At 40.5% G+C, this 12,177-nt stretch overlaps 1 long non-coding RNA gene across 1 annotated transcript in view; it reads right to left on the bottom strand.

Moving 5' to 3' along the window:
• LOC105234863 overlaps window positions 1-12,177 on the bottom strand; it is a 147,035-nt gene extending 134,858 nt beyond the window's left edge. Inside the window, exons 1-4 of the long non-coding RNA XR_004620424.1 lie at window positions 11,695-12,177; window positions 8,662-8,820; window positions 8,484-8,569; window positions 6,123-6,320 (exon numbers count right to left, since the gene is read on the bottom strand). This is a non-coding gene — a long non-coding RNA (uncharacterized LOC105234863). The remainder of the gene's footprint in view (window positions 1-6,122; window positions 6,321-8,483; window positions 8,570-8,661; window positions 8,821-11,694) is intronic.

Below are 12,177 nucleotides of genomic sequence, written 5' to 3'. Positions count from 1 at the left end.
CCTATTGTGCTTTTTAAAAATGCATCACCCTAAGAAAAACCCAAACAGTACAGAAAAGAAGAAAATTCATAATTCTATCCCAAAGAGATACTAACCTTTAACATTTCAGAATACATCCCCTTGGTCTTTGCATGCACAAAAATTGACAGAAAAGGGGTCTTGCTTCATATTCTATTTTATGACTTTCTTCTTTTATTGTTATGCTGCTACATAGACCTATTTCAACCTTCAGAATAGCCATATAATATTCCAAGGCACAGATGTTTCATAATATTATTGGTCTATCAATAGATATTTCAATTGCTCCAAATGGGCTTTTAGGTGTAAGAAAGCTGACAAGGATGACTCCCTTGTTTCAAGCTTAAGTTTCTGGATAGATGGTGGTAATGACCATTAAGGTAGAGAATACCAGAGAAATAGCAGGTGTGGATAGGTAAATTGCTTCTTTTCACTGATTATTTTCTCTTTATAATAATATGACCATTAAAATCAGAAACCAACATTAATACATTACCATGATCTAATTCTCATACTCCATTCAAGCTTCACTAACTGTCCCAATATCATCTTTTATAGCAGAAGGACTCAATCCAGGATCATGCCTAGCATTTAGTTACCGTGTGTCTTCAACTTGCTTCAAGCTGAAATTGTTGCCCGTGTTCCTGGTTTTTCATGGACTGGAGACTTTTAAAGATTATAGGCTAGTTGTTTTCTAGAAAGTTACTTATTTTGGGTGTGCCTGATGTGTCCTCATGATTAGATTTAGATTGTGCGTTTTTGTCAGGGGTATCACAAAAGAGATGCTGTGCTCTCTTGATTGCATTCTCTCAAGAGGTGCTTAATGCCCATTTGTTCCATTACTTGTGATGTTAATCTTGATCACCTGATTAGGTGGTGTGTTCCAGACAAAGTTATCCTGTTTTCCTTCTTAATCATCAAGTATTTGTTGGGAGGTATTTTGAAGTGATGTAAATTTCCATTCCTCATTCAACTTTCACCCACCATGCATCTCTTGATGGTTCCTGACTGAATTATTTTTATTATTTTAGTTGCCAAAGTGATTTTCTAATTCCATCATTATTTTACATTCGTTAGTTGACATTCTGTGGTAAAGGAGAGCTTTCTCCTCTCCCCATTTATTATTCATTTATTTATCTCAGCATAGACTCATCAATTCCCATTTTATTAAATGGGTTATGGTCTGTAATTATTATTACTTATCATGATGCTCGAATTGTCCCAGATTTGGCAGTAAGAGCCCCATTAAATTGGCTTCTATGTTCTTTTGACATATCTCCATTATTCTTCTAGCACTCCTTAGTTTCTGACACAAAAATGTATTCCAGACTCATCTTGTACTTTCCCTGCCCTGACCCTTAAATCAGTCATTTCTCTGAGGAGCCTAGGTTTCCTTTAGTGGAGAATGTTATTTAGGAAACAGGATCAGGGTGCTAGGTGTGCTCACTGCTATTGGGATATTACTCCTCCCAGAACCTCTCAGAGGATAGAAGCTAAAGAAATCTATATTTCTATATCTATTGAAATATGTGAAAACTCTAAGTTTACACGGTTACCTCCCATTCTATTCTAACACCACACGATTCATTCATTCTAGTTACCCTCCTCTCCATATCATAACTTCTTTCTCTGATCAGGAGACACCTGTCTTTCATTATTCTCAATATGTTTCTTTATTTTATCAAGGCCCCATATGTAACCAATCTTCTGTTGCTACCATCTCACCCCTGCACAGATGCCCTCATTGCCTCACCTACTCTGGGCCCACCCTCACCCCCTTCAGCGGCACAGAGGCCCTCCTCTCTCAACTCAGACCCTGACAATCCTGTTGGGCCATCACCACCCCAGTTCACTGATGCTGCCTCACCCCATTTGGGCTCCTGTATCTGTAACAGGTCACTAAAACTCCCACTCCCCACTGATGCATTCTTTGTTTGGCACAAGCTAATGGCTTTACACTAAATTATTCAGAAGTACTGAAAGGGGAGAGAGTGGAAAAAAGTTTCCCTGATTATTTTTTAATTTAAAAATTAATACAAATATCATTAAAAATAAAGAAAGACTGAAGACATTTTTTTTAAGTAAGGGATACTAAGGAGACATGGCAACTAAAAGCACTGTGGAATCCTGGATAAGAATAAGATCATTATTGGGAAAGTGGCAAAATTTGAATAAGATAAATAAATTAGTTAATAATAATATATCAATGTTAATTTCCTGGTTTTTATAATTATACTATGATTATGTAAAATGTTAACATTAGGGAAATCTGTGTGAAAGGTATATAGAAACTCTCAGTACTGTTTTTGCAAATTTCCTGTAAGTATAAATTACTTCAAAATAGAAAAAATTTTTAAGCATTGCATTCTCCTTAGGAAAAAATGCAAATAATGTAGAAATATTCAAACTAAAAACTGAGGAAGAAAATAAGGAAGAAAATAGTACCAAGTTTACACAAACTCTCTCAGGAAACAGAAGAGAGAATACTTGTCCCTTCATTACCCTGATACCAAAATCAGAAAAAGACATTAGAAGAAAACTGGAGCCAACATCCTTATGAATCTAAACATGACAATTCTTAACAAAATATTAGCATATCAAATCCAGAAATATATGTCAAATATATATATATCAAATATATATTAATATTTTGAAATAAAATATATATAATTATATATCCCTGGGATGCAAACTTGGTTCAACATTCAAAGAAATCAATGGTATAATTCACCATACCAGCAAACTGAAAAAGAAAAACCATATGATTATCTCAATAGATTTTTTTTAAAAAGCATTGGCCAAAATCGAACATCTTTTCATAATAAAAACACTCAGGTAACTAGGAACAGAAGCTTTCTCAGACTGATAGAGCACATCATACTTGATGGTGAAAAACTATATTTTTCCTCTGAAATTGGGAGAACAGCAAGATGTCTGTTCTCACTTAATCAGTGTTCTTTGACAGTGCAATAGGCAAAATAAAGAAATAAAAGACATACACTCTAGAAAAAAATAAAAATATTATCATCCACATAGAAAATCCCAAAGAACTGGGGTGCCTGGGTGGTTCAGTCAGTTAAGTGTCTGACTCTTGATTTGACTCATGTCATGATCTCAGGGTTTTGAGATCAAGCCTCGCATCAAGCTCCATGTTGGGTGTGAACCCTACTTAAGATTCTCTCCCTTCCTCTCCCTCTGCCCCTCCCCCTTCTAAAAAAAGACCTAAAAAAAAAAAAAAGGAAGAAAATCCTAAAGAATCTACAAAACAGTGAATAGAATAAGTGAATTTAGTAAAGTCAGAATACAGGGTCAGTCTACAAAAATCATATTTCAAGATTCTAAAAGTAAACAATTGGAAATTGAAATTTTAAAAATAACATTTACATTAGCATCAAAAAACCATGAAATTCTTAGGAATAAGTCTAACAAAAAATACAATATGTAATGCTGAAAAATATAAAGTACTGCTGAGAACAATTAAAGAAGACCTAAAAAAGAAAGGAGAGATATACTATGTTCATGAATAAAGAAGACTCAGTATCATTAAAATGTCAATTCTTCCTAAATTAACCTACAGATTCAAAGCGACCCCAACCAAAATCCTAGCTGGCTTGTTTTTTTTTTAGAAATTAACAAACTGATTCTAAGATTTATATGGAAATGCAAAGAATGTAGTCAAAACTATTCTGGAAAAGAAGAACAAAGTTGGAGGACTCACATTATCACATTTTAAATCTCTTATGAGGCTATATTAATCAAGACAGTGTGGTTTTGGCATATGGACAGACATGCGATCAATGAAACAGAATAGAGAGTTCAGCATGACTCACACATATAAGTTAGTTGATTATGGACAGTGATAACAGAGTAGTTCACTAGAGAACAGATAATCTTTTCAACAAATGGTGATGCAGTAACAATTGGACAGACATGTACAAAAATGATCTTTGACCATTACCTTTACCATATATAAAAATTCACTCAGTAGGTAAATCTATAGAGGCAGAAAGTAGATCAGTGAGTAGTTGCCGAGACATGAGGGGGTGGGAAGAGAAACATGGAATCACTACTAATTGGAAATGAGATTTCCTTTTGGTTTGATGACAATGCTTAAAATCAGATTAGTGATGATTGCAACTCTAAATATGCTAAAAACCATTGAATTTTATACTTTGAATGGACTAAATGTGCGGTATGTGAATTACACCTGTTTAAAAAGCTGTTAAAAATTAACTCAAAATGAATCATAGACCTAAATGTAAAAGGAAGAACTATAGTGTTCTAAGAGAAAATATAGAGAGAAAGTCTTTGTCACATTGGGTTAGGCATATAATTCTTAAATAGTACACAAGAAGAAAAAACTACGTAGGAAAAAAAAAAGAATAAATTACATTTCATCAAAATGAAAAACTTCTGCTCTTCAAAAGAGACCATTCAGAAAAATGGCAAAACAAGTCACAGACTGGGAGAAAATATTTTCCAAAACAACTCCCTAATAAAGAACTTACATCCAGAATATATTAAGAACACTTACAGTTCAATATTAGAAAGATAACCCAATTTTTAAAAAAAAACAAAAGATTTGAAGACACTTCACTGAAAATAATATACACATAGCCAACAAGCACATGAAAAATGTTCAATATCATTAGGAAAATGCAAATTAAAACCATAATGAGATAACACTACATACCTACTAGAATGACTCAAATCCAAACAACTGCAAACACAGGAAGCTGGTGAAGATGTGGAGTGACTGGGATATTCATGGTGGGAATGCAAAATGGTACAGCCACTTTGAAAAATAGTTTGTCAGGTTCTTATAAAAGTAATCACACACTTAACATATGACCCAACAATCCCATTCTTAGGTGTTTGCCCAAAAGAAAACTTATATCTACACAATGACTTGTATGAAAATGTTTATAGCAGCTTTACGCATAATTGCCAACAGTAGAAAACAAGCCACATTGGCGAATGGATAAACTACAGTACAGTGGAACAGTAATCACCAATGAAAAGGAACAGACTACGACAAGCTACTACAAACTACTACAACACGGTTGAATCTCAAAAACATTGTGCTACCGAAAGAAGCCAGAATAAAAAGTTACCTACATGCCATAAGATTCCATTCACTGACATTTTTTAAAAGTAAGATCAAGGGTCACTTGGGGCTGGGAGTAAGGGCAGGAGACTGACTGCAAAGACCCAGAAGAGAACTTTCCAGGGGTAATGGAAATGTTCTATATCTTGATAGTGGTGGTGGCTATATGACTGTATCAAAATTCATCTAACCATACAGTTTTTTAGTATTATTAACATATCACGTATGTTTGTTGTTTCAGAGGTACAGGTCTGTGATTCATCAGTCTTACACAACACACAGCGCTCACCACAGCACACACCCTCCCCAATGTCCTTCACCCACCCCCATCCCTCCCAACCCCCCTCCACTTGAGCAACCCTCAGTTTGTTTCCTGAGATTAAGAGTCTCTTATGGTTTGTCTCCCTAACAATAGACTTTTTTTTTTTAAGGATTTTATTTATTTATTTGACAGAGATAGAAACAGCCAGCGAGAGAGGGAACACAAGCAGGGGGAGTGGGAGAGGAAGAAGCAGGCTCATAGTGGAGGAGCCTGATGTGGGGCTCGACCATAACGCCAGGATCACGCCCTGAGCCGAAGGCAGACGCTTAACCGCTGTGCCACCCAGGCGCCCCTAACAATAGACTTTTAAAAGAGTGTTTTTTCTTATATAGATATAATTTGACTTCAGTAAACCTGACTTTTTAAAAAATGATACTGTAATGATTATCAAAGAATACTGGGGGCGGGGGGGAGAGAAGCAATGCATTCTTTTTAAGAAAGATTCAAATAATAACCAAAGTATACTTAGTCAAAAGTGAAAATCCCCTCTCTGCCTTCTGCAACCCCACTTGTATATATTCTTTCAGATAATTTACCCATACTTGTTTGTTTGTAAAAATACCTAAGTGTGATATCATGTTATGTATTTTGTAAACGGCTTCACGGGTGTCGCCCTCCACCAGGGACATCTTCCTGTTGTTTATCAATACATAAAAAATTTCTATCCTCTCCTACCTCGGCACATCTCACTGTCAAGGATGGAGTGGGCTTTCCATAAATGCTGTTGACCTTCTCCGCTTGCCAGGAGTCAACTGGCCAAAGAGGGTCGGCCTGACCGTCAGGAAGAACAGATGTATTCCAGCAGCTGTCAGCATCCAGAGGACACTGTGTTCTTTGGACTTGTTACCAAACCAGCCAGGTCAGTTTCTCCTCCTATTTCAAAGCAAATTTCCTCTCATTCTCCTTGAATTGCCACAGCATTTGGCCTGTAATCACACTACAGAGGTGGGGGAAGTGTGGCCTAGAAGAGTATCTTTCTATAAATACAGAACAATTGTTCACACATTATCATTCCTATTTAACTATTTATTTTAATCAATATGCTTACAACTTGAACCGTTCAACTGATCCTCCAGAGACTCATTCAAGGTCACACAGGTCCTGGCAGTGGCCAGAAGGAAGAGTGTGAGCTGGCTGTGTTGTCTTCAGCCAGCAGGCGGGCTGTGCCCCAAGCTGCCGTCCCCACCAAGCCCAGAGCAGAATGCCAGGAGAGCGGGGTTCGGCACTGGCAGTTGGAAGGGACTGTTGGATTTTGGAAAGTGTATGACAGCTTCTGCAGCGTTTTCCCCACTCACCCTTGGAAAGAGCCTCTGAATGCTTTAGACACCTCTAGGTCTACTTTGTAGCCTCAGGGAACCAGCGTCTCTGACTGCCGCCTTTTGCTACCCTGACACCCCTTGAATGCCCTCCTAGGTCAAGTGCATGACAACTTCAGACTATGCTGACCACGCAGGGGTCTCAAGTCACACAAGGAATTCGCAAGCCGGGCTTCTCCAACCCATTATTCTACCAAATGGAGTGGGCAGGGAGCAACTTAATGGAGATATAACAGCAATTATGCTATTGTTGATCAAAAGGAGGGGTTTGGGGTCATCTGACTAGGTCATTTCCAAGCTTCCTTTCCATTCTAAATCTCTCCCTTATGTTCCTAACCAAAGCAGCGGTGCTGTGGTGAAGAGCACACATTTCAGCATGACGTGGGGCAAGTTACTTGACTTGGCTCCACTCCAGCTTCTGGGAGGTTTCTATGACGCGATGCAGGGCTTGGCACCGCACCTGCACAGCGAAAATACCCCCAGTACCATGCTATCATTATTTCTATTACATGTTAAGAGCCTTATCTTTCTGGGAATACACACAGAGAGTTTTTCTAGCTCCAAGGATCCTTTCTTCTAAAACTATTGCTGAGTAGAATAAAGGAGGATGTGATCATCTGAAAGAAAGGACTGGTCAGACAGTTCTTTTTATTTTTTTACTTTAAGAGATCTGAACGATGGCCAAAAGGAGCAGTTCTCAGAGGTGATCACTGAAGATAAGTGAGAGGGGAAGTTCAGGGACTGCTCAAGATCACAAAACTAATTCAACAATCCATTCTTAGCCTCAAATTTCTCCCATGTCCCAGCCAAGCAACCCGTTTGAGGCATCACATGGCCTAAGTCGAGCTCTGCTCTGAGAAATGTTGATGTTAGGTCACTTACAGTCTCTGTGTTGTATCAATAGTAAGCTATCATTTATTAAGCACTTACAATTTGCCTGGCACTGGGCTCTAATCATTGTTTATTCAGTCCTTAAAACACCCTGTGTGCATCACTTCCACATTTTATGGGCAGAGGAACTTAGGCACAGAGAGGTTAGCCACCTTGTCAAAGGTCACACAGCCAGTAAGTGATAGAATCAGAATTCCACAGTGAGTTAATTCTGTGGGTGCAAAGGGTCAGAGTACATGAACTTCAGAGTCCCTGTCAGCTCTAAATCACAGTTATCTGGATCTGAAGATTCCAAGGCACTCGGAGGCAACGACATTTGGAACACAAGATGATCCCCCTAAAACTCTTCCTCCTTGGGCTTCTGCGTGGTGACAGGAATGGACCGACATCCAAGCCAGAGCTGGAGAGGAAGAACCGGCTCCAGTTCTTGGCAGCAGACTCTCAGCCCGACCTTCTCAAACTGGGAGGGAAAGGTCATTCCACTGGACTTTCCTACATTCAATGGCAAGAGGCTTTCTTCCCAGAATATTCTCCAAAGCAATGACGTGTGACTTACAGCACGATTCGGAAGAAGCTGGAAAGGCTGAGAGCGGGGGACTGCGCCCAGTTTGGATGGGAAGAACAGCAACAGAAAGGCCCAGAACGGCTGGGCACAAAGCTCGAGTTCTGCCCCCATGTTCCTGCCCCCGGTTTTCGTGTGCAAGGAAAAGCAGAAGGTAGAATCCGATGAATGGTAATAACAAGTAATTATAAGGAGCTAAAAGACCAGCATAGGGGAGCAGTTTTAAGGGTACAGTGTATGGAATCCAACACATCTGGATTTTATTACCTGTTAGTTCTCTTATAGGCTGGGTTGCCTTTGTTCGGTATGTTGTTTACACTTTCCGGGTCTCGTGTCCTCACCTGTAAGGGGGGCTAATAATAAGGACATTGTGAAGATCCGTGTACAGCGTGAAACCCAAGGCCCAGGGCATGGTGAGTGCTCAATAAATGTCTGCTAGTATTACCTGTGATCCTAAATAAACAATATTCTTTGCGGCGTTGCTTCAAAGACTCCGTTAACATTCTCAGCTGTTTTCCGTGCATTCTGCTGGCTAGTTTAGCAAGCAATTCAGAGTTGTCTCCAAGTTGCCCCTCTCAATCCTGGGAAAATTGCTTTCTACCTGCTTTTATAAGTGATGTGTAGAAATTTTTATTTTTCAGAATATTGTCACAACACTCATGCATTGCTGTTGACGATGCAAAGAGCACAGCGAGTTTGGAAACCAGTTTGACAGTTTTTAATAAAGTTAAATATACACTTAGCATAAGACTCAGCCATCCCACTCGTAGGCATGTATCTAAGAGAAATGAAAACTTATGTTCACACAAACACCTGTCTGCAAATGCTTATAGCCGCTCTATTCATAATCGAAGCTGGTCGAAACAGGAAACAACCCAAATGTCCTTCTGCTGCTAAATCGATAAATAAACTAGTACATGCATCGACGGAATACTACCTAGCAATCGAAAGAAACAGACCAGTGACGTATGCGTGAATGAGTCCCAAATGCAAAGCAAAAGAAGCTAGACCCAGCAGGCTACATACTGTACGATGCCACTTCTGTGCCGTTTGAGAACAGGCGAAATTATAGATACGGGAAATAGGTCAGTGGTGGTTTTCAAGGGCTGGGGATGGCAGGAGGGGGTGACTAGAAAGGGGCACAGGAGAACTGTAGGGGGTGAGGGAACTATTCTATATATTGATTGTGGTGCTGGGTTGCATGACTATATGCATTTGTCCAAACTGACAGAAATATACACTAAAACAGGGCCCCTGGGTGGTTCAGTCAGTTAGGCAGCCGACTCTAGGTTTTGGCTGGGGTGGTGATTTCAGGGACGTGGGATCGAGCCCCACGTCAGGCTTCACGCCCAGCGCAGTCTGCTTGTTCCTCTCCCTCTGCCCCTCCCCCCAAAATAAATAAATAAAATCTTTAAAAAAAAAGAAATACACTAAAAAGGGTAAATTTTACTTTATGTAAATTACACCTCAGTTAAAAGAAAGCCAAAAGAAAAATATTGGTGTACACATAATCTCATTTTATTCCCACATCCTCATCACCTAGTGCAAGTTCTCTCATTTTTGTTCTGGGAAGATGAGACTTGTAGAGAGGGAAGGGGAAGTCCAGCGGAACCAGTACTCCTGGGGCCCCCTGCTTGGAGCTACTTCCACTCCGACTTGCTCAGACACCTCAATGATGGAGCCCCTGCAGCCACTTCTCTCTTCCCTTTCCTATGAATGTCTAATGTTTTAAGTCATCTGCTTAAATAGCACCATTAATTGACCAATAAATTTGTTAAAAGTTTGGCAATGGGTAACTGAATTCCACAAAGCTTACAAGAAACATTCTCCTTCCAAGGTCTCTAATTTTGTCGTGGGGAGGAGACAAAGGACATGCTTCAGAGGAACCACATGTCCTGGGGCATCCATGTTCCTCTTATGTAACATTTGGAGGCAATTTGCTTTGGAAAGCAGGAAGCTGGATCAAAGCTGCGGAAGCTGTCACACTAAGCGCCGACTTCCACACTGGATCTTGGAATACATTTTTGCCTTTTGGAGAGCGTCACAGTGGAGACTGATTAAATTATTATTTAAAATAAAAGCTATCGTCCCATTCAACCTCACACATCTCCATTAAAGATCTGTGATTTTTGTTTGTTTGCTCTTTGTAACTTAGGCTTTGATTCTATGAGGGAACAAATGATATATGCAAAATTGTTCCATTGTGTTAAAATTTCTCCTACATAATATAAACTCTCGTATATCATTGACAGTAGCCAAAGCGATCGATGGAACAAATTCCATCAACAAACTTCCAACGTCTACAAGGAAGCTAACTCCAGCGCGAACGAACAACACACCCCCCTCCCCTGCTCTTTCTTACCCAAGCTATGAACCAATGCCTTTGGTTTCCTGACAAAGGAATCAAATTAGTTCAAGGACTACAAGTAAAGTACAGGCTAAACACAGATTGGCCCTTGACATAATCTCCTCCTCTCCATCCTGACCCCTTAAGTCCTCAGAATTGTTGAAACCATTTTGAGAAGAATTCTGAGCCAGGCATTATTAGCCCGGATGCCCCGCCAAGCACAGTGTGCACAGCGGGACCCAAACAAATGATCTCTTCGTTTTCTATCCACCCAGGGACGTTTAGGTCAGGGAGGGAAGCTCTACTCAGCCCCCAGGGCAAAGATGAAGCAATCTTCATGATTTTTTTTTCCCCAGATACTTCTAAGAGTGTTTTAATGTTTATCCATGCCATCTATAAAGTATGATGGGGTTGAAATAAATAATTGCAAGGTTCAGTCCCACACTATTTATTGTACACGCACACACCCCCCACATGCCAGCTAAGGTGCTGGGTGCCATGGATATGAGTAGGAGCAAAAATGGGCATGGTCCCTGACCTCATACAGCTAATGGTCTGGGGGGTGGTGATAGCTCATAAATAAGTCAACAAACACCAAATCATTGTCTTAGTTCATTCTTGTTGTCACAGAATACCGCAGACTGGATGGTTTATTGCAGCAGAAACTTATTGTTCCAAGTTCTGGAGGCTGAAGCTTCAACGGACTGAACAGTGAACTTTGCAAGGAAGGAAAACTAGGGGAGGGATACTCCAGCAGTCCTACTCCCTCCTTTATTCCCCCTGGGAAGAGGAGTGACTCATGCGCTTGCAGATTGAGAGGAGAAACTGGCTCCCTATGGTTCAGCCCAGTCTCCTTAATCCAGCTTTGGGGAATCCAGGGGGGCTTTCTGATGGAGGTGATGGCTAAGCCCTAGAGGATGAGAAGAAAGGGGGGAGGGGTGAGTGGGAGTATTTGGGGGAAGTAACACTCAGGGCAGAAAGAACAGCATGTGGAGATCCCTGGACACAGAAGGAAACACGGTCCTTTGGGAGAACGGCAAGAAGTTCTGTTATGGCTGGATTTGTAGAGGATGAGAGAACAGGAGCTAAAAGATGAGTCTGGCAAAGGAACGAGATCATGAAGGGCCTTACCTGCCAAACTATGGAGTCTAGGTTTTATCCTGAGGGCACTAGGATGAGATAGGGAGGTTTAATCAAAAGAGTGAAGATACTTCATTCCTGATAGATCCATCTGGCTGCCGGGTGGAGGATTGGAAGTTCCAGACCTCTGAAATTGTGAGAAGAGGAAACAAGGTCCTTTGCAGTGCCAGGAACCTTTGTCTTGGCCTTGCAGATCCAATTTTCCTGGGCCCCGGGTCTGAGCTCCGTTCAGAGGGCCCTCTTCCTACAGCCTCTATCCCTGCTCTGTTAACCACTCCTTCTCTCTCCCCTGCAGGCCTGGGTGGGCACAGAGTCCCAGGGGTTCTGTGTAATTCCTTGTAGTTTCTTTACACCCTGCCCACATATTTGTAAACAACCCCGTTATTAAAAACTCCGGGAATGATCCTAATTTGAGTGTGCCAACTGGTTCCTTTTGAGCCCCTCATGGTTACACCCCCACTCCCTAAATAAGGA

The sequence above is a fragment of the Ailuropoda melanoleuca genome, chromosome 14 (genome assembly GCF_002007445.2).
Source record: "Ailuropoda melanoleuca isolate Jingjing chromosome 14, ASM200744v2, whole genome shotgun sequence".
Taxonomy (NCBI): Eukaryota; Metazoa; Chordata; class Mammalia; order Carnivora; family Ursidae; genus Ailuropoda; species Ailuropoda melanoleuca.
Note: the sequence above shows the minus strand (reverse complement) of the source record. Positions and strands in the feature narration are given on the sequence as shown.